General features: G+C 38.6%; 1 long non-coding RNA gene across 1 annotated transcript; it reads right to left on the reverse strand.

Moving 5' to 3' along the window:
- Positions 1 to 2,948: 2,948 nt before the first annotated feature.
- On the reverse strand, positions 2,949 to 15,454 carry LOC140528959 (uncharacterized). Its single transcript, XR_011975357.1, has 3 exons — positions 15,109 to 15,454; positions 5,241 to 5,568; positions 2,949 to 4,340 (listed from the first exon to the last, which is right to left on the reverse strand). It is a non-coding gene; the product is annotated as an uncharacterized lncRNA (long non-coding RNA).
- Positions 15,455 to 21,208: the final 5,754 nt, after the last annotated feature.

Genomic DNA, 21,208 nt, shown 5'->3' on the forward strand with positions numbered 1-21,208 from the left:
AACTTATCCAGGGGCCTGAGAGGAAAATAAAATACCCCATTCTGCCACTTATTCAATGTTTCCAGGTCCCCTAGTCAGAATCTCCACCTTCTTTAGAGCCTCATTGGGGGTGGGTATGCTATCAAATCTTTGCCCCTTTAGAGGCCTCTGATAAAGGACTGCCCCTTGCTTCCATAGGTTCTGGGTAGTTATACAGAGACAGTTTTGCCTTTTTCCTGACATTAGAAAGTATAGTACCTACCAACAATCCCACCCCTTGGTCTCCCAAGTCTTCCCTGGGAAGAAATTGTCTGTTTACCACTGGTTACTGTATTGGCAGCAATATGGTGGGTCCTTATCGTTTCTGAATCACAGTAGTAACTCCAGTCCCAAAGTCCATTGGTTCGAGACTCTCTCCTTGTTGAGGGAATTGAATGCCCTGTCCTCATACCAATGGGCTTTAGAACAGAGGTTACATAGTAAACAAGGGGCACAATGTGTCTGCTTGCCCTGATGTCCAGACAACACTGACTACTCCACTGGGGCACGCACTGCTCCCTCTTTGCTGAGGTCCAGATTGTAGCTTGCTTTGTCAGGACCTCAACATAGCATACTCCACTGAGATCCTAGATGCTGCTCTTGCCTCTGGTGGGCACATATGCTTTTGCTCCTCTCTTCTGGGGCCTGCATTCTGCCTCCTTTGCCTTGCCTACCTATTGCTCTTGCCCCCTTATGCTGAGGCTCACACACTGCCAAGTGTGCTCTCACAGGTCCCTTTACTACACCCATGAACTTTCCTGGTTACTGTCATGGCAGGGCTGCCATGCCCACTGTATTACTCATGGCTGATGCCTGCAGGATGGAACATCACTGTCCATGATGTTCACTACATTGACAAGGTCAGCAATGCCCACACAGAAGGAAAGACAACTCCAAGTTGTTCTAATCAGACTGGTTTGGACTTGAGTTTGTCCTAATGGATGGCTTTTGCATTCTTTTTTAGTTCTTTTACTTCTACAAAAAAGAAATCTTACTGTAATGAATTTGGAATAAATGAGGCTTTTCTTTTTGTCAAGAAGCCATTTAGAGTATGTGCCTAGCAGTGAAATTTCTGGGTCAAAGGATATGGAACCTGAGTGCCACTCAATACCGCTGTAGGAATCATAGGTTGAGAACACTGCCTGGCCCTGGGTTTGGCAATTCAGTAAAAATGGTGGGTGGTCAAATTACTATGACAAGAATTTTCTGAAAAAGTGACCGTATTTTGTGGTACACAAAATGAGAGAGAGGAAGAAGATGGTGGGAGTTTGTTGATCTCTCTTCTCTTTGGCCACTAGAATGAAACCTAATCCATGATCTTTGTGAAAGATGCTCCTTTGCAGAAGGAACACCAGGAAGTTCTAGGAACATGCATCCCTTATTTCCAAGTGATCTAAAGCCACATGTTCCTCAAATTCGAATCCTAGTAAAAACAGAGCCCTATGTAGGCATATTTTCACCTGGGCATAAATAATTTTGGGGAGGTGGAGGTAGAATACAGAGGATAAATCATGAGTACAGTTGTGCCAGGAGAGGACTGGTCCAACCCTTGCCCCATGGGTACTTGGGGAAAGTTAAGCCCCATGAGAGGGAGTTCAAAATAATGCTGGGGAAGAAGTCTGGAGGAGGTTGTACCACATATCTTCACAGCCTACTGGAGGAGCTTGAGGAGGGGTGTGAGATTGGCAGTTGTCACAAATGAAAGCATGCTTCCTCCCCCCAGGCATGAGCATGTGGGGCAAACCCCATCTGCCCCATGCTAGTTACCTTTCTGTGAGAGAAGAGGATCGGTACGTTGGATTCAGGACCTGGAATGATTTCTGAGACATTTATGGTAAATGCAGGTGATACAGAACAGGCCTAGAGTCCATTACAAGACAGGGATGAAGAGCTGTATACAATTAAGACTTAGTCAAAGGCTAGGCACCAACTATACACCACGTGGGTGACTAGGTGACCCAGGTAATAGAGCACACTAGCCCTGGAGTCAGGAAGACTCATCTTCCTGAGTTCAAATCTAGCCTCAGACACTTTACAGCTGTGTGACTCTCACTCAGTCCTATTGTTCTCACTTTCTTCCTCTGTGAAAGAAGATGGAGAAAGAAATGGTAAATGTCCAGCATCTTTGCCAAGAAAATCCCAAATGGGGTCACAAAGAGTCAGACATGACAGAAACGACTGAACAGTAGTCACTAACTACATGATACCTTAAAATAAGACAGAAGGGCCCTGAGGTTTAAATTAAGGAAGAAATCAGATTGAATCCTTTGCCTCCTGACCCAGCCTCCATCAGACTCAGGATGGACCCTGCAGCCCAGTTCTCCCCAAACTTGTAGAAGGTGGTCTGCTACCGTGGGAAGAACACTGGAATTTTTGGCAGAAATCCTAGACTGGAATCCTAGTTTTACCACTTAATCCTTGTGGGGATTCATCTCTCTGGGCTTCTATTTCCTCATCTATAAAATGAGGTCTAAATGATCTCTAAGGGCCCTTCCAAATGTTAACTTCTCAACCCAGGTACCCAAACAGGGGTTGACTTAATAGGGAAGCAGATGACACCTGGTGGCTGGTAGCAGAACTGCAGTTTAATTGAGGGAATGTCCACATGGGGGAACTCCTCAGGCACTGACTGGGATATACCCAGAATAGGGGTTTTTAAGTAGCAATAATCTATTCTGTAGATAATCCTCATAGCTTCAGTGCTATTGGGTCTTGTTAGTAGATACTGATGGTGACAATGAACAGAAAAAGCTGCCAGTATTTTCCATGTGTAAGGGTGTTTCCCCTTCTTCTACCCCAACCCCCAGACATAGTGACCCAAATAAGATTAACCCAGGTTTAAGGCATTTTGAGGGACCACATCCACTCATGATCATAATTCAACAGCCCTCAATAATATGATTTTCTAATAGGCTAGAAAATATATTTAATTTAAAGCAAAGAAATTTAATGAAAGGGTACCATAAAAAGAGAAGTAATACATTATTTCTGTTATAAACCTGAGGTATTTCCTCATAAATGCACACTACTAGGAAGGGTGGGCTCATGTAGAAGACACTATAAAAACATATTTTGTTTTTTCCCAGTTATATATAATACAATTTTAACAATTTTTAAAATTTGAATTTCAAATTCTCTTCCTTCCTTTCTCACCTCTTCCACCACCACCCCCGCTCAAAGCTAAGCACTTTGATTTAGGTTATACATGTGCAGCACGCAAAATATTTCCATATTAGTCATGTTGTGAAAGAAAACAGAAACAAAAATCCCACGAAAAAGAAAGTACAAAAAAGTAGGCTTCAATCTATATTTAGACTCCATTAATTCTTTCTCTACAGGTAGAATTTTTCATCATAAGTCATTTGCAATTGTCTTAAGTCATTGCATGACTGAGAATAGCTAAGTCATTTACAATTGATCATTGTATAATATTGCTATTACTGTTCTGCTTACTTTTGCATCAGTTCATGTAAGTTTTCTAGATGAGGAATGAAAAACCCAAGAGACAGGGTTTCTGGGCAATTAATAATCAATTTATTAATTAGGCTACCTAATATTCAATAAATTGATGGTCAATGATTTCTCTAGGTTACCAAAGACACATAATGGAGACACTGAAGGCTTTAAATCCCTTGTAAAAGGGGATGCCTCTGAGAGAAATCAGTTCTGATTAGTGGACTAATGAGGAGGTGACCTAGAAGTCTTCAGTTCCTTCTGCTGAGAACTTAGCTTGATCATAAGACAGCTATCTCCAGCAATCTGACCTGGGGAATCCATCTCCCCCAAGACTACTCTTGTTGGTTTTCTCCTTCATGATCTGGGTCTCTCTAAATTCTGAACTTGCCCAGATTGCTTTCTGTTTATACTCCCCCCAACCCCCATCGTGGTTGGGTGGATTCTGGCCCAAGATTGAGGAACATGCTTCCTGAAGGTTAGGGGTAATCTCATCACTCAGCCACATTCTCCAGAGAATAAGTGACTGACCTTCTGTAGGGGCTCATATTTCTTGGTCAGGTTAATCATTTGGACAAGTTGTTTACCCTTTTCTAGTCTCCTGTCATCTCCATGGTATAGTATTGGTTGTATGTTTCTTTTGAGAACAAGTTATGTCACTTCCATGAAGTGTGATCACTGACCAGAATATCCAAGGCTCAAGACCCATCTCTAATGCAATTCTTTCCCCAGTCCCCATTGTCTCAACACAGCCGTCTTCTGTCTTTCTTCAGGTTATGTGGATGTTTCCAGACGTTACCCCAGGAGTATTGCCACTAGGACCAGGCTGCCAAGCAGGAGCCACTGACTACATGTTTTCATGTTAGTTCCTATAGTCAAAGTACCAAGAATAGTAAGTCAGAATCAACTGGGATTGATCTGTCATTGGGAAGGGGGATTGAGAACTGGGGTGGGAATGGAGGTAGGGTGAAGGAAACGTGAGGTGGGAACTAGCAGGGAATAGGGAGGGGGCTGGTAGAGATTATAATCTTAGAAGAATATTCAGAATATTGGGAAGTAAAGAATATGGTGAGAAAGAGGGCAAAAAAGGAAAAGGGATTAGGTGGATTAAAGAGAGGGCAGAGAAAAAGAGGTGAGGACCAGATGAGCTAGGAATTAATTATCACAACAGGCAGGATCTAAAATGTCCCCCAATATTTACTTAGCACCTGCACTTTTCCCTCAGTTTCTTTCCAGGAACCCTCCCTTCTCCCTCAGGTCCTCCATTCTCCTTGCTTTAGAGCACCTCCCCATTTCCTCTTTCTTCTGTCAGAATCAGAGCTCTCAGGAGACAGGGACAGGGTCCTTTCTTTTCACTCTGGAGCCCTCTCAGCCCATAGAATGGGGAAATTTGCCCATAGGACTGGGGTAGGATTGAGTGACTGATTAACTCAGTGAGTTTGACTTCTTTCCAGGGAAGATCAAGCTGTCTTTCAGTCAGCCCTATTCATTCACTGAACTCTGATAGGAGAGCCAAACCAAAAGAACAGTTGTTTTTTTTCCCCACCCTCCCTTAAGTGGAGGAACTTGAGAAAATTCCTCCAGTCTCAGTTTTCCACTCTCTATCTTCTTGCCACACACAGCAGCTCTCTCTCTCTTCTTCCCCTTTCAAAGGGCAAAGTTGGTGGGGAGATAACTTTGGAAAGCTCTGAATGTGACAGTGGAAGGAAGTCGTTAATAGCTGGGGGTAGGGTGGGTTGGGGTGCAACTCGGGGAAAAAGGTTACCTACCAGAGACAGTTAACTTGAATTTCTGGATGTTTATCTTTCCTAAGACTGACTTGATGTGAGCTTCATAGCATCCAGTGTCTTCAGAGGTCAGATTCATGATCTTCAGAGTTTTCACATCATCCAAAGACAACCTTCCTTTGTATTTCTCCTGTGTATTGATCCAGGCTGGCTTGCTTTCCCATAGCTGTTTTTTAAGTAGCAATAGATTTCTCATAATTCCATTCAATCAATCGAGTGTCATTTCCAAAATCTTGCTTTACATGCAACAGGGCAGACTCTCCACACCTCTTTTTCAGAAAGGATACCTCCTCTGCTGAGATGTGGTTATCTGTGACAGGATGGAAATGAGACTCATCAGGGTATAGGAAAAAGTGGTCCCCTCACTTACCTGGGACAGATCAGGGAATCATAAATGCAGAAGGGATCTGAAAAGGTCCATCTGCATATTCCATAGGCATCTCAGTAATGTGTAAAATGGAACTCATTGACTTCCCCTCTAAACCTGACCCCTCTCCAGTCTTCAGTCTTTTTGAGAGTGACATCATGCTCCCAGTCACCCACATCTGTAGCCTTAGGTTCAGCTTTGAATTTTCTCTCCTGCTCTCCATATCAAATTAGATGCCAAATCTTACCTCTTTATCTCTATAGCACATGTCATATCTAGCCCATTCTTTCTATTCAGAGGGCCATTACCCTGGGTCAGATCCTTACCATCTCTTGCTTGAATTATTATAATAGTCTCCTAAGTCATCTCCCTGTGTCCATTCTTTCTCCCTTCTCCAATTCATCCTCCACAGAGTTGCCAACATAAGGCAGAGCCCTGACCATTATTCTCCTTTGCTCAAAAACCTTTATGGAGTGGAGAAGTGTCACCTCTAGGATGAGTACATAAACTCTTGAGCCTCCAAAATCTGCTTCTTTTCCAGCTTTCTTGTATTCTTTCCCTTTGTGTGTTGTTCATTCCAGTCAAACTCAACTATTAGCTACCCCCTAAACTCTGCATTCTTTTTCCCATTTTCATGTCTTAACATAGACCAATTTTGGTTTGTGTGGCTGGAACATATGCCCTCCTCACCTGCATCTATCTGAATCCTTACCTTCCTTCCAATCTCAAGTCATGAGGTGGGCATTATGTTGTCTTGGAAAGTGGCCTGGAATTGGAATTAGAGTCAGGTTTTGTGGAGTCAGGTAGTTTTCTTAGGTCAAGAAGAGCAGCATTGATCTGGGGCTTGAGAAACTCAGATTCTCATTCCAACTCTGTTACTATCTTAATTCTTTGATTTTGGACAAGTTTTTTGGTACAATTAATATTATATTTTCCCCCAATTACATGTAAAAACAATTTTTAACATTCATTCTTTAAAAATTTGATTTTAAATTTTCTCCCTCCCTTTCCTCCTCACCCCTCCCCATTGAGAAGGCAAACAATTTGATGTAGATTCTACTTGTGTAGTGTTGCAAAACTTTTATTGGGAACTTGGCTATAATATTCCTGAGAGTTTTCATTTTGGGATTCCTTTCAGGAGGTGAATGGTGGATTCTTTCAATTTCTATTTTGCCCTCTCGTTCTAGAATATCAAAGCAACTTTCCTTGATAATTTCCTAAAAGATGAAGTCTAGGCTCCTTTTTGATCATAGCCTTCAGGTAGTCCAATAATTCTTAAATTATCTCTTGTGGATCTATTTTCTAGGGCAGTTGTTTTTCCAATGAGATATTTCACATTTTCTTTTTTTATTGTTTTGATTTTGTCTTATTATTTTTTAATGTCTCATAAAGTCATTAGCTTCCACATGCTAGTTCTAATTTTTTAAAAAATTATTTTTGTGGATCACAAAAATATGTAGTTGTGTATTTGTAGGTACACAATACACAGTGGTCAATGACTATAGTAATCTACTGTTTGATAAAACCAAAGACTTCAGCTTCTGGAATAAGAACTCGCTATTTGTCAAAACTGCTGAGAAAACTGGAAAATAGTTTGGCAGAAACTGGGCATAGGCCAATATCTTACACTGTATACCAAAGTAAAGTCGAAATGAAAACATGATTTAAATATAAAGGCTGATACTTAAGCAAACTGAGAGAGCAAGGAATAAACAGTTTATGTGTCAGATTCATGGAGAACAGAATTTATGACCAGACAAGAGACAGAGAGCATTATGAAATGCAAAATGTATAATTTTGATTATATTAAATTGAAAAGTTTTAGTACAAAGACAATGCAACCAAGATTAGGAGGGACGCAGAATACTGGCAAAGAATTTTTACAACCAGAGTCTCTGATGAAGGCTTCATTTCTAAAATATATAGAGAACTGAGTCAAATTTATAAGAACACAAGTCATTCTCCAAAAAGGATAAATGATTAAAGGATATGAACAGGCAGTTTTCAGGGGAAGAAATCAAAGATATCTATAGTCATAAGAAAAAATGCTCTAAATCACTATTCATTAGAGAAATGCAAATCAAAACAACTCTTAGGCACCACATCATACCTGTCAGATTGGCTAACATGACAAAACAGGAAAACTATAAATTCTGGAGAAGTTATGGGAAAATTGGAACACTAATGCATTGTTGGTGGAGTTGTGAACTTATATAACCATTCTGGACAGCAATTTGGAACTATGCCCAAAGAGCTATAAAAATGTGCATAATCTTTGACCCAGCAATCTAGGGCTGTAGCCCAAAGAGATCATATAAATGGGACAAAGACCCACATGTACAAAAATATTTATAGCAGCTCTTTTTGGGTTGGGTAAGAACTGGAAATTGAGGAAATGTCTATCAATTGGGGAATGGCTGAACAAGCTGTGGCATATGAGTTTAATGGAATACTACTGTGCTGTAAGAAATGATGAGCAAGCAATCTTCAAAAAAACCTGGGACTTATATGAACTGATGCTGAGTGAGGGGAGCAGCACCATGAGAACATTGTACACAGCTACAGCCATGTTGTACGATGACTGACTGATAGACTTAGCTCTTCTCAATAATGCAAGGTTCTACGGCTCATGATGGAAAATACTATCCACATCCAGAGAAAGAATTACAGAGTTTGAATGCAGATTGAAGCATATTATTTGCTCTCTTTCTTTTTGGCTTTGTATTGTTTCTTCTTTCTTGCGATTCATTCCATTGGTTATAATTCTTTACAATGTGACTAATGTGAAAATATGTTTAATATGAATGTATATGTAGTGGGGAGGGAGGGGGAGAAAATTTAAAACTCAAAAGCTTGTGGAACTGAATGTTGTAAACTAAAAATAACTAAATAAAATTTAAATATTATTTTCTTCAGAGCTTTTGTACCTCTTTTTCCATTTGGTTAAGTCTGCTTTTTAAGGAATTCTCTTCATTGCATTTTTTTGTGCCTCTTTTACTATTTGCCCTATTCTGTTTTTTAAGATGTTATTTTCTTCAGTATCTTTTTCTGCCTCCTTTACCAAGCTGTTGACTCTTTTTAAATGATTTTCTTGCATCACTTTAATTTCTCTTCTCAATTTTTCCTGTACCTCTCTTACTTGATTTTTAAAATCCTTTTTCAGCTCTTTCATGGCTTAAGATCAATTCATATTTTTCTTGGAGCCTTTGGATATAGCAGTTTTGACTTTGTTGTTTTCTTCTGAGTTTTTCTTTTGATCTTCCCTGTCACCATAGTAATTTTCTATAGTCTGAAATTTTTCTGCTCTTTTCTCCTTTTTCCAGTCTATTGCTTGAATTTTAACTCTATGCTAAAGTTAGCTTCTGGAATGGAAAGGGCACTGTCCCATGCTTCATATATTTTATGCAGTTGTTTTCAAAGATAATTCTGGGGACCTGAGGTTTTTGGTTTTTCCAAGCTGGTATGATCAAGGGAGAGGCCTCTGCTCTGGTCTATGAGTGTCTTGGAACTATGTTGTTGTTGTTGTTGTTGTTGTGTTCGCTGCCAAAGAAGACCACGCCATCAGAGAAATGATGACATGACTTGCACTTGACTTTGTTTTGAGTGAAGGAGGGCTGTACAGGTCACCAGCCTCACCAGAGCAATCTGAATCCAGTGACCAGATACTCATCACAATGACTGGAGATGGCCCAGGATGTAATGGGAGACCTTGGCTCCTTTAGGCCAAGGTCTATTCAGGTACACACTTAGGGTGAGGTGAGCAGGGCCCCAGCTCCCTGTGTTTGTAAGCTTTGGTGTTCTAATGCTCATCATTGCCCTGGGACTGTGACTGAGATCAAATTATGGGCAATGCAACAGAGTCTCATGGTGCCAACAAAGGTACTGTTATAATCTTCTTTTCCCCAGTTGTCTGACTCCCTTACTATCTGGGCTTGAGAGCTCAGGAAAGACTGCTAAGACTGATTCAATCCCTTCCCTCTGGCCCCAAAGGCTTGTTTGCTGGGGTGGAGCCTTATACTGGACTGTGCAGCTCACTCCAGTGCAGGAGACTTTTCCTGCTGACCTTCTAAGTTTTCTTGGGATAGAAAATTGTTTCACCCTCTCCTTTTGTGGGTTCTGCCACTCCAGAATTTGCTTTGAGGCATCATTTAAAGTTGTTTGGAGGGATTTTGGGAAGAGCTCAGGCAAGTCCTTGCTTTTTCTTCACCATCTTGGCTCTGCCCTTGACAAGTCAGTTTCTTGATTTATAAATTTATAAAACTTATATTATAAAAATTTATAATTTATATACATATGTATATATTTATGTAATAAGTACATATTAATGTATAAATATTTATATATTGCAAATTTATACATTTATAAAACTTGTATTATAAAACTTAACTTATAAAATGAGGCAGTTGGACTAGATGACCCTTAAGGTCTCTTCTTGCTATAAACCTATGAACCTATGATTTATGCAACAGTTTTAGACAGGTAAGACAGGTTCCTGGGGCACTGGGAGGTTTATATCAGAGGTGGGCAGTTAGGTGGCATAGTGCTGGGCCTGGAGTCAGGAAGACCTGAGTTCAAATCTGGCCTCAGACAGTTACTAGCTGTGTGAATCTGGGTAAATCACTTAATCCTGTTTGCCTCAGTTTCCTTATCTGTAAAATTAACAGGAGAAGGAAAAAATAAACCACTCCAGTATCTTTGCCAAGAAAACCCCAAATGAGGTAAACAAGACTCGGACACAACTGCATGACTAAATAACAAACCCTCAAAATATAATTGGTTGCCAATTATACATATACACACATGTATATATGCATATATACACATATGCATATATACACACACATATGTGTATGTGTATTATATGTGTATAAATGTGTATACACACACACACGCACATATATATCTCTATGAAATGAATATAGTTCTGTCTAGTCAAAAAAGCAACTATCCTAGGCCAGGGCCTCATCACTTCTCATTTAGATAAATATTATATCCTTCTAATAGGTTTCTCTGCTTCTAGTTACTCTCTCCCACAATCCATCCTTCACAGAGCTGTCTAAGTGATCCTCCTAAGGCAGAGATCTGACCTTGTTGTTCCCATGATCAAAAGTTTTCAGGGAATCTCAATGTTCTCCTATCAGACTATATAAAAAAAATCTAACAAAAAGTAAAACAAGAAGGAAGTTAAGGACTTGATTAGAACTTGAGAAAATTAGAGATAATAGATCTCTAGCAATTAATGAATGGAAACAGAAATTATTTTACATATTTCTCAGCTGTGCATGGTAGCTTTAAGTAAAAAACTGGTCATATGTTGTGGCATAAAAAGCCATAAATGAATGCAGAAAAATGAAATACATCCTTTAATGACAACAATAAAATAAAAATAATATTCAGTAAAGGGCCTATAAATAAATAATAAAAAATTGACTGGAGACCAATAATTTAATCCTAAGGAACTGGAGGGTTAAAGAATAAACCATAGAATCAATAGGAAAATGGCAACTATGATACAACATATAAAAATTTATGTGATGCTGCTAAAACAGTCTTTAATGGAAAAACATTATCTCTAAAAAATTTCATCAGCAAAAGAGAGGTAGATGAATTGGTAGAAGCTGATGAAGTGGATCTGCAATTTAAAAATAATTTAAAAACCTAGAAAAGGAACAAAAATGGAAATTATGAAAATGAAAGAAGACCGATTAAAACTGAAAGAAAAAAATCCTTTTAAATGATAAATAAAACAAGGAGTTGGTAAAAAAACAAACCCTAATAAGTGGGAAGATAGTGTATGGAAGACCAGGAGGAGCTCAGATCCCCTATAAACAGCCCAGTAAACTGAATCAGTTAAAAATGAATAAAGAGAATAAGCTGCAGGCTTCCCCACGTATCTCAGGGCTACAGATGGCCAGGATGCTGCCAGAGTAGGTGCAAGGCAAGGTACAAAGCAAACTAGAGGAATGGATTGGGAGGGCAAAAGAACCCAATTGAGGGTTGGTCCTTATAACTAAGTGGCAGTAGAAGGACAGAGACCATTCCAGGAATGGCTAACAGAGTCCTGTTATATGGCAGAAGCCCAGATTGGGGTTCACTCCAAAGTTCAGAAGTAAGGGAGGTACTATAGAAGAACTCAGCTCAGGGGTACCCTGAATCTTTGTGACAAGACTAAAGCTCCTGAGAGAAAGGAGGGCAAGGGCATATGGACTCCAGTGAGGAGCGGGGGGGAGGGATAATGCTGAACCTCAGCACAATGAGAGAAGATCCCTAGATAATGTCTCTTGTGAAATGACCCAAAGATCTCCAAAGTAGCAGGAAAAAAAAGACCTTAGAGGCAGGGAATGAGGAAAATATATAATTACTAATCATATCTATCAATGTGAATGGGATGAACTCACCCAGCAAACACAAAAGGATAGCAGAATGGATTAGAAAACAGAGTCCAACAGCATGTTGTTCATAAGAAACACATCTGAAACTTTAAGTTAAAATGAGAGACTGGAATAAAACCATTATACTTCAGCTGAACTAAAAACAAGAGGGATAGCAATTATAATTTTTGATAAGGCTACAATAAATATAGATGTAACAAGGAGAGACAAAGCCAAGAAATAAAATTTAGATGAATATTCCCAATGAACTTTGATGCAAAACATTTTAAGTAATAGGTCAGCAAATAGGCTACAAAAACATATTATAGAGATTTCAGCTACATTTGTTTTTATAAGCATTCTCTCTCTCTCTCTTACACACACACACATACACACACACACACACACACACACACACACACACTCTAGCCCCCAATCCCAGATTGAACAATGATTTAAAAAGAGAAAAATAAAAACTGTCCAGAGAAATCAATGCCTACATTGGCCATATTCACAAATGAATGTCTTGTTTTGGATTTTTTTTTTAATCTATCACCCCTGTGGTGGGAAGTATGTATCATATTTCATCTTCAGTCCTTTGAACTCATGGTTTATCTTTGTACTGATCAGAATTCTAAAGTCTATCAAAGTTTTTTCATGAGATTGTTGTCACTGTAATCAATTGTTCTCCCAAGGTTGCTCACTTCACAGCACCAGTTCATTGAAGTCTTCTCAGTTTCTTCTAAAACTTTCGAATTTTGTGATTTCTTATGGCCCAATAATATTCTATTATATTAAAATAATGATATAACTGGGTCAGTGAGTATGCACAATTACATAAACTTTTGGCATTTTGGAAAACCTTCTGGGGTTTGTACATTCTGATCAGGTTTATATTATTTATAAATAACAAAGCACATGTTTATATTAACAGATGCTAAAATTTGACAAAATTCAATACTTATTTTAATTAAAAATCAAAAGCATAGGAATAAATGAGTTATTACTTAATATATTATAGAAAGATCATCTAAAACTAAGAGCAAACATTATACATAATTGGGAAATGCTGATAGCCTTTCTAATAAGATCAGAGGCAGAACAAAGATGCCTGTCATCACTAATTAATGTAATCCTAAAAAATGCTAGCTATAACAATAAGATACAAAAGAGAAATTGAGGGAATACACATAGGCAAAGAGGAAACAAAATCATCACTTTTTGTAGATGATGTCAGATTTACTTAGATCTTTAAGAAAGAACTGAAATAGAGTTGGAGATAATAAATTCATCAAAATTCCAGGATATTAAATAAATCTTCATAAATCAATGCAATTCCTACATATCACCAACAAAGTCCAGCAGAAAGAGTTAGAAAGAAACATTCCAATAAAAATAACTATAGAAAGTATAAAATGTTTGGGAATCTAGCAAGATATACTCAGGAACTATACAAATCGAGCTGCAAAGCATTTTGAAGAAATACAAATAGTTGGAGAAATATTAATTTCTCATGGGTAGGTTAAACCAACATAATAAAAACAAATACTACCAAAAGGAACTTGCTGATTCATTGCAGTGCCAGTCAAACTACCAAAGAATTATTTTATAGAACTAGAAAAAATAATAAAAAAATTCATCTTAGAGAACAGAAGGACCCAAACGGTAATGAAGAAAAAAGGGGGAAGGAAGGCTTATCAATTACAGATCTCAACATATAACGACCGAAATAGTAATGAAGAACAAAGGGGGAAGGCTTACCAATTACACATCTCAACGTACACTACAAAACGGTAACCATTAAAATAACTGGTGCTACTTAAAAATTGAGAGATCAATCAGTATTTTAGATTTTCTGGAGTGAGTTGAATGATTTGGGACTTTTCAGAGAGGAGAAAATCAAGTACTGATATTTTAGGGTGACATTAGCCATAACCAACATATTATAACATATATATGTACACATGTTTATTATTGCTCATTTATCAATAGACTATACATTTAGTAATTTTAATATTTATTTAAACATAGATGAGCATTATTATTAGTGGCAAAGGAGACCTCTCTACTTCATTGAATAATTAAGATATACTTTAATGAATTGGAGTGGGGGCTCAAGCTAATTTATTAAGAAGAGAATGCAAATTTATTCAGGGATTTATGTGAATATATAGCAAGGAGTCAAGTGTCAGGCTGAGGCTGGATGACCTACAAGTGACTTGTAGTCAGCCCCCTCCCCCCAACTTGTTACAGAGGTAAATACAAGGAGATGAAATCAGCGAAGAAGTCATCAATAGTCTGAAAGAATTTTCCCAGCAAAATAACCATGACTGAGTTCATCAGCAGGTAGAAAATACAAAACATAAACATTTCTGTATTTTCCCCAATCAGAGACCATAGCCTCCAGATTTTTCTTGTATTCTTTTCCCCCCCAAAATTTATTAATTTGTTTTCAGTTTTCAACAATCACTTCCCTTCGTTCCAAATTTTCTCCCCCTCCCTCTCCCCTTCCTCCCCGAGACAGCATGCAATCTTATATGAGCTCTACAAATACATTCCCTTTAGACACATTTTCACATTAGTCATGTTGCATAGATGAATTAAAACGTAGCCTCCAGATTTTTACAGAAGATAGTGATAATGTAACAATACTGACAGCAACAACAAATGTAGATGTGATAGGTTTGGCGTTGTAACATTCCTTCTTTCTCTTTCATAGCTACTCCACAACTTGCTTTCGTCCGATTAATTGTCCGATTAGCCTGAAGGGCTGGGGCACAGCGTGCCAAGTTTGTGGTACACTTTGGCCTTCTCGGCTGTTCCTAAGGAACTACCTAAAGGGAGGGTCTGGCCAGATGCCTGCCCTTTGTAAGTACATGTTTTAGACAGTAGTTGCCCCCACCCTGGAGCCTTCCGTTCAAGTTCTTTAACGCGGCTTACGTGTTTGTGAAATTGAAACAAAGTAGACACCTCAGGGGCAAGCAAGTTTCTATTCATGAGGAAATGCAGGCAACAACAGCGTGGCAGACCCCCTTCTCTCCCTCCCTCCTCATCCCTCCCTCCCATGAACACCTCTCCTTAATCCAGCCTTATAGGAGCTGGGATCACTCACTCATGGGAGTACTGAGCATCAGCAGCAGCATCCAGAACTTGAAGGACCAGATAAATCCAAGACGCCTGAAGGTAACTGCAGCTGAGGTTTCAGTCCTCTGGCTCCCTTCCGCCTTTGACCGTGGGCTGTGCGGGTTCCCTGTGGAAGATGTAATTAAGTGTGTGGGTGGACTTGTCCTGTTGGGCCGCTGCTTTTAGCATTCCCTCTCCACTCCTGGCTGCCACACTGCACACAGACTCTGCCTGGAGCAGTGGCTTGGTGACTCCGGGCTCTAGATCACCAAGCATCCTGTCCCAGCTCTTTTCTTTCCCATTAGCCTGCACACTTTGTGAACCGCCTCTTGGAAGTGGTTTCTTTTCCTTTCCTTTTCTGGTACCTCTAGTCTCTGCTTCACCTTAACACTCAGGAACCTTTTTATTCCAGGTGAGTGAGAGGGAGTTCCCTTTATATTTTACTTAGCCAGCCAGACCAGCAAGTCATGAGGACGCCAGGGTCTACCCAAGTACCTTGCCCATCCACCTTCAGTCACTTTAATGTGTTTATGAGTTGAAATCTAAGAGTTTAATTTGTTGTTATTCTGTAGTTTTTCTGTTGTGTCCAACTCTTCCTGACCCTATTTGACTTCAGGTCTGGAGTTCTATCCACTGTGTCACCTAGCTGCATTTGTCTGATCAGTAATTTGGAGCATTTTTTTCCTATTTGGTTATAGATAGCTAGGATTTCTTTCCTTGGTGATTTCCTGTTCATGTCATTTGAACCTTTACCCACTGTTAACCTGAAAACTTGGTTAAAGAAAAGACAACAGGCTAAATGCATACATTTTATGATTTAATTAATTAATCAATTCCCTATTAAAGAAAACGGTAACATAATGCATTATGGAGCCAGAAAAATGTTCTGGCTACTGATACAAAGAATTGGGCAGCCTTAAATCTGTTTTAGGACAAAGAAGTGTTCTGTGTCCTTCAGATTTATGATCTCCATAAGTGATTAACTAGACCATTAGAAAGGAATTTCTTAATTGCATAGGTTGTAAATACAATAAAATTTGACAAAGTTTCAAATAGAAATTACAACCTAAGATGTTTGTATTTACTTTACCATTAACATGCCATAACATAGTATATGTCTATAAATATTAAGATAATGGAAAACGTCCCATTATTCAAGATAGCATCTTAGATTAAAGGTCTCTAAAGGAATGTTAAGTCAGCCTTGGCTGGCTTTTGTTGACAAAGGAAGAGAGGCATTCTCTGAGTTTGCTTCAGAGAGAGCAAAGAGATTATTTCAAAATTTTATATTAAACATTATCACCATCAATTGAGAAATGACTCAATCAGTTAATTAAGTTTGAATCAGTTTCCTAGGGAGATAATTTATAAATATAATTGCAGTTGAGAACTTGGTTTTGCCACCTGAAACCACAAATTTCATATATATAAATATCATTGTGGGCAGCCAGGTGCTACAGTAGACAGAGTGATGGGCCTGGAGTCAGAAAGACTCATCTTTATGAGTTCAAATTTAGACTCTGATACTAGCTGTGACCATGTTGACCTTAGTTGCCTCATCTGTAAAATGAGCTGGAGAAGAAAATGGCAAACCACTCCAGTATCTTTGCCAAGAAAAACCCATATGGGGTCACAAAAAGTTGGATACGAATGAACAACAAACCCCTCTTTTCCTTAGTTTTCAGTGGATTGGTTGACTATCACAAGTGAGTGATGAGTGATGATGGATTTCTTGAAATAAATAAAACAAGGGGGTGACCTTCTAGGACACAAGTGGGAAAAACTACTGTGAAGAGTAGAAGTCTCCTGTCCTATTTCTAATTGGCATGATAATGGCAGGTATTTGGTTCCTTTCCCAGACCTGTAACTTGGGGAAATCTTAAGGAATAAAAAGGTGGAACTCTCTAAAAATATGTGATTTTATATTCCAAGGGATTAAAGTGTGTGTGTATGGGGGGGTGAGGGGGGAAATTGCACTGAAATTTTTGTGGAAAGGTTTGTGTGATCAAAAAAATCTAGAGAGGGGTGGTGGGGGGTAGGTAGGGGGAAAAAGTCTAAGTTTTATGGTAGTGATTGTAGAACATTAAAAATAAATAAAATGATTATATTAAAAAAATCTAGAGATCACCATTATTGATTCTCTAAGTGTGGTTTGGGGGTCTCCTGGAACTTCCAGAGACCCAGGAAAGGGAGGTCTAAACTAGTTTCATAAAAATATTAAGATATTTAGATGTCTAATATAGCAAACATTGATAAGTATAACTCATGTAAAGAAAAGCTGTGGGAGAAGGGATAGGTTCTCAATAATATTTAAGAGTGTAAAAGTGTCTGCAACCAAAAAGTTTGAGAACCAATGCTATAAAGAACGAGATTATAGAAGAAAGGGCACTAAGGGGTTAAATTTCTCAAGGAAGACTATATTCCTTAACATGATTAAGGGTCCTTGATGTGTCTGGGAAGACAGTATTGAGTGTCTGTGCATGTCAGCCAAATTACACTTGGAAAGGCACATAAATAATGGGGGCGCTAATTGATCAGAAGTCTTCTTCTCTTCCTTTCCACCATCAATCTGTATCTGTAAAGGCAGCTCTGGCTTTGTTCTTGGAAGAGAACAGTTCATTCTCAAATCACTGTTTCCATATTTTAATAAGAAACTGGGTCAGGTAGCAGACTCTTCTGTGCCAACTGTAGTTGGGGAAAGAATTCAACCTTGGAACTTCCCAGGTAATAGGGTTCTTATTCTTTCTTCTTTCCTCTCTCCGTTCCCCCCTTCTTCCCTTTCTTCTTGAGAGGTAACTGGTGGTGCAGTGTATTGAGTACTGGGCCTGGAGTCAGTATGACCTAAAATCAAATCTAGCCTCAGACGCTTATTAGCTGTGTGACTCTGGGTAAATTACTTAATCTCTGTTTGCCTTAGTTTCCTCAACTGTAAAATGGGGATTATAACAGCACCTACCTTCTAGGGCTGTTGTGGGAATCAAATGAGATAATATTTGTTTAAAAATAAAGTGCTTAGCACAGTGCCTGGTACTCTGTAAATGTATATTCCACACCCAATTCCTTTCTTCTGTCTCCTGTTTTTTCCCCTCTCTCATATTCTCTCATCCCCTTTCCTGAAAGTCCCCAAATGTCCTCTAACATCAGAGAGAACCACAGTATGATCATTCAGGAAGATGGCTGGGGTTGTTCACCCGCTGGCACTCAGGATCTCCAGGTTCAGGAGAAACTTACTTCATATGGAGTAAGTGTGTTGGCGCTGTGGCCCCAACTACGTCAACAACCTATTTATAGAATCCTCTCTGATTCGTCTGGTCCAAGGTGCAGGCCCTACGAGTTCTGAATTGGATAATAACTCCTTGATAAATGAAATGACATAGAATCTGACTGAGTGATGCTGATCTGGGGCAGGGCAGAGTGGTGAAAGAATGAAGAATATTGAGTCAGAGGATTCATTACTACTGATGCCCACTATTACCGCTGAACAAGTTGCTTGACTTTTCTGGGCCTCTGTTTCCTCAGTTCTTTCTTCCCCATTATGCATTTCTCATTCCAGACAAATGACTATTAGCTGTTCTGAAGTCTTCCTTCTATTTTCCATTTCAATGTCTTGACCCAGGCCAAACAGTGTACCTTGCTTGCATCTATCTGAATCCTTTGTTGTTGCTCAGTTGTTTGGTCTGTCTGACTCTTCCTGACCCCATCTGGGGTGTTCGTGGTAGATATTGGAGTGGTTTACTATTTCCTTCTCCAGCAAGTTAAGGAACTAAGGCGAACAGGGTTAAGTGACTTGCTCAGGGTCACATGGCTAGTAAGTGTCTGAGGCCAGATTTCATGTCAGAAAAGTGAGTCTTCCTGACTTCAGGGCCAGCACTCTGTGCACTATGGCACCACCTAGTGCTCCCCTAGCTGTTCTACATGTTGATATCCCCTCAAAACAATTAGTCAGCTAGGCAGCCAGCATTTATTAAGCACTTCTCATCTGCCAGGCACCATGCAAGACACTGGGGTTACATAGTCAAAAATGAAACACTCCCAGCCTTCTAAAAGCCCCACATTCAATCACACCCTGACCTACCTGTTTATCAGCCTCTGAAACTCACATGACCTCCATCTTTATGCACCTCAGTCACCCAAAGCAATAGTTGTAACTTTACAATCTGACTGACTGAAGCATTTACCAGACATTTACTTCGTGCAAAGTGTCAACCTGAAAGTTTGGTTAAAGGAGGCAAACACACTGGGTGATATGTAAATCCATATTGTTCATTCCCTTAAAGCTAGCCAAAGCTAGCAAACTTGTGTAAACAAGGAGTCAAAACATAAGTTCTGACTGTCTGATAAAAGAATGACAAAGTTTTTATCCCAGGATGTCTGTGTCCCTCAGATTTACTATACCATGAGAAGGGAAGTTCCTTAGCTGAATAAGTGATTTAGAGCATTTTATCATGACTATAGACGGCTATGATTTCCTCATCTGAAAACTGCCTGTTCATATTCTTTAACCATTTTTCCATTGGGGAATGACTTGTAGTCTTATGAATTTGACCCAGTTCTATATATATTTTAGAAATGAGGTCTTTATCAGAGACACTAGTTGTAAAAATTGTTTTCCAGTTTTCTACTTCCCCCCTAATCTTGGTTCGATTGACTTTGTGGAAAAACTTTTCAGTTTGGTATAATCACAATTATCCATTTTGTATTTCATAATGTTCTCTATCTCTTATTTGGTCATAAATATTTCCATTCTCGATAAATATGACAAGTAAACTATTCCTTGCTCTCCCAGTTTGCTTATGGTATCAGCCTTTATATCTAAATTGTGTACCCATTTTGATTTTATTTTGGTGTATAGTGTAAGATGTAAATCTATGCCCAGTTTCTGCCATTCTGTTTTCTAGTTTTACCAGCAGTTTTTGTCACACAGTGAGTTTTTATCCCAGAAGCTGGGGTCTTCGGGTTTATCAAACAGTAGATTACTGTAGTCATTGACTACTGTATCTTGTGTACCTACCCTATTCCATGATCCATCACTCTATTTATTAGCCAGTGCCAAGTAGTTCGGATGACTGCTGTTTTATAATACAATTTAAGTTCAGGTATGGCTAGGTCACCTTCCCTATCATTTCTTTTCATTAATTTCCTTGATATTATGGACCTTTTGTTCTTCCAGATGAATTTTGTTATTATTTTTTCTAGCTTTATAAAATAATTTTTTTTTGTAGTTTGGTTGGTATGGCACTAAATAAGTAAATTACTTTAGGTAGAATTATCATTTTTATTATATTAGCTTGGCTACCCATGAGCAACTGATATTTTTCCAATTATTTAGATCTGACTTTATGTGAAAAGGGTTTTGCAATTGTGTTCATATAGTTCTGGATTTGTTTTGGCAGGTAGACTCCCAAATATTTTATAATGTTTACAGTAACTGTAAATGGAATTTCTCTTTCTATCTCTTGCTGTTGGACTTTGTTAGTAATATATAGAAATGCCAATGATTTTTGTAGCTTTATTTTATATCCTGCAGTTTAGCTAAAGTTATTTATTATTTCAAGTACTTTTTTACTTGATTCTTTAGGATTCTGTAATTCATCATGCCATCTTCAAAGATTGTTTCTTCTTTGCCTATTCTAATACCTTCAATTTCTTTTCCTCCTCTTATTGCTACAGATAATGTTTCTAGTTCCATGTTAAATAACAGTAGTGATAATGGACTTCCTTGTTTCATCCCTGATCTTATTGGAAATGCTTCTAGCTTATCCTCATTACATATAATACTCACTGATGATATTGGGTAAATGCTACTTATCATTTTAAGAAAGACTTCATTTATTCCTGTGCTCACTGGTGTTTTTAATAGGAATGGGTGTTGTGTTTTGTGAAAAGCTTTTTCTGTATCTGTGGAGATAATCATATAGTTTCTATTAGTTTTGTTGATGATATGATCAATAATGCTGATAGTTTTCCTAATACTGAACCAGCCATGCATTCCTCGTATAAATCCTACCTGATCATAATGTGTTATTTTCGTGATAAGTTGCTGTATTCTTTGGTATTTACTTGGGAATTTTCAATTTGTTATTTTTCTG

The sequence above is a fragment of the Notamacropus eugenii genome, chromosome 2, assembly GCF_028372415.1.
Source record: "Notamacropus eugenii isolate mMacEug1 chromosome 2, mMacEug1.pri_v2, whole genome shotgun sequence".
Classification (NCBI taxonomy): Eukaryota; Metazoa; Chordata; class Mammalia; order Diprotodontia; family Macropodidae; genus Notamacropus; species Notamacropus eugenii.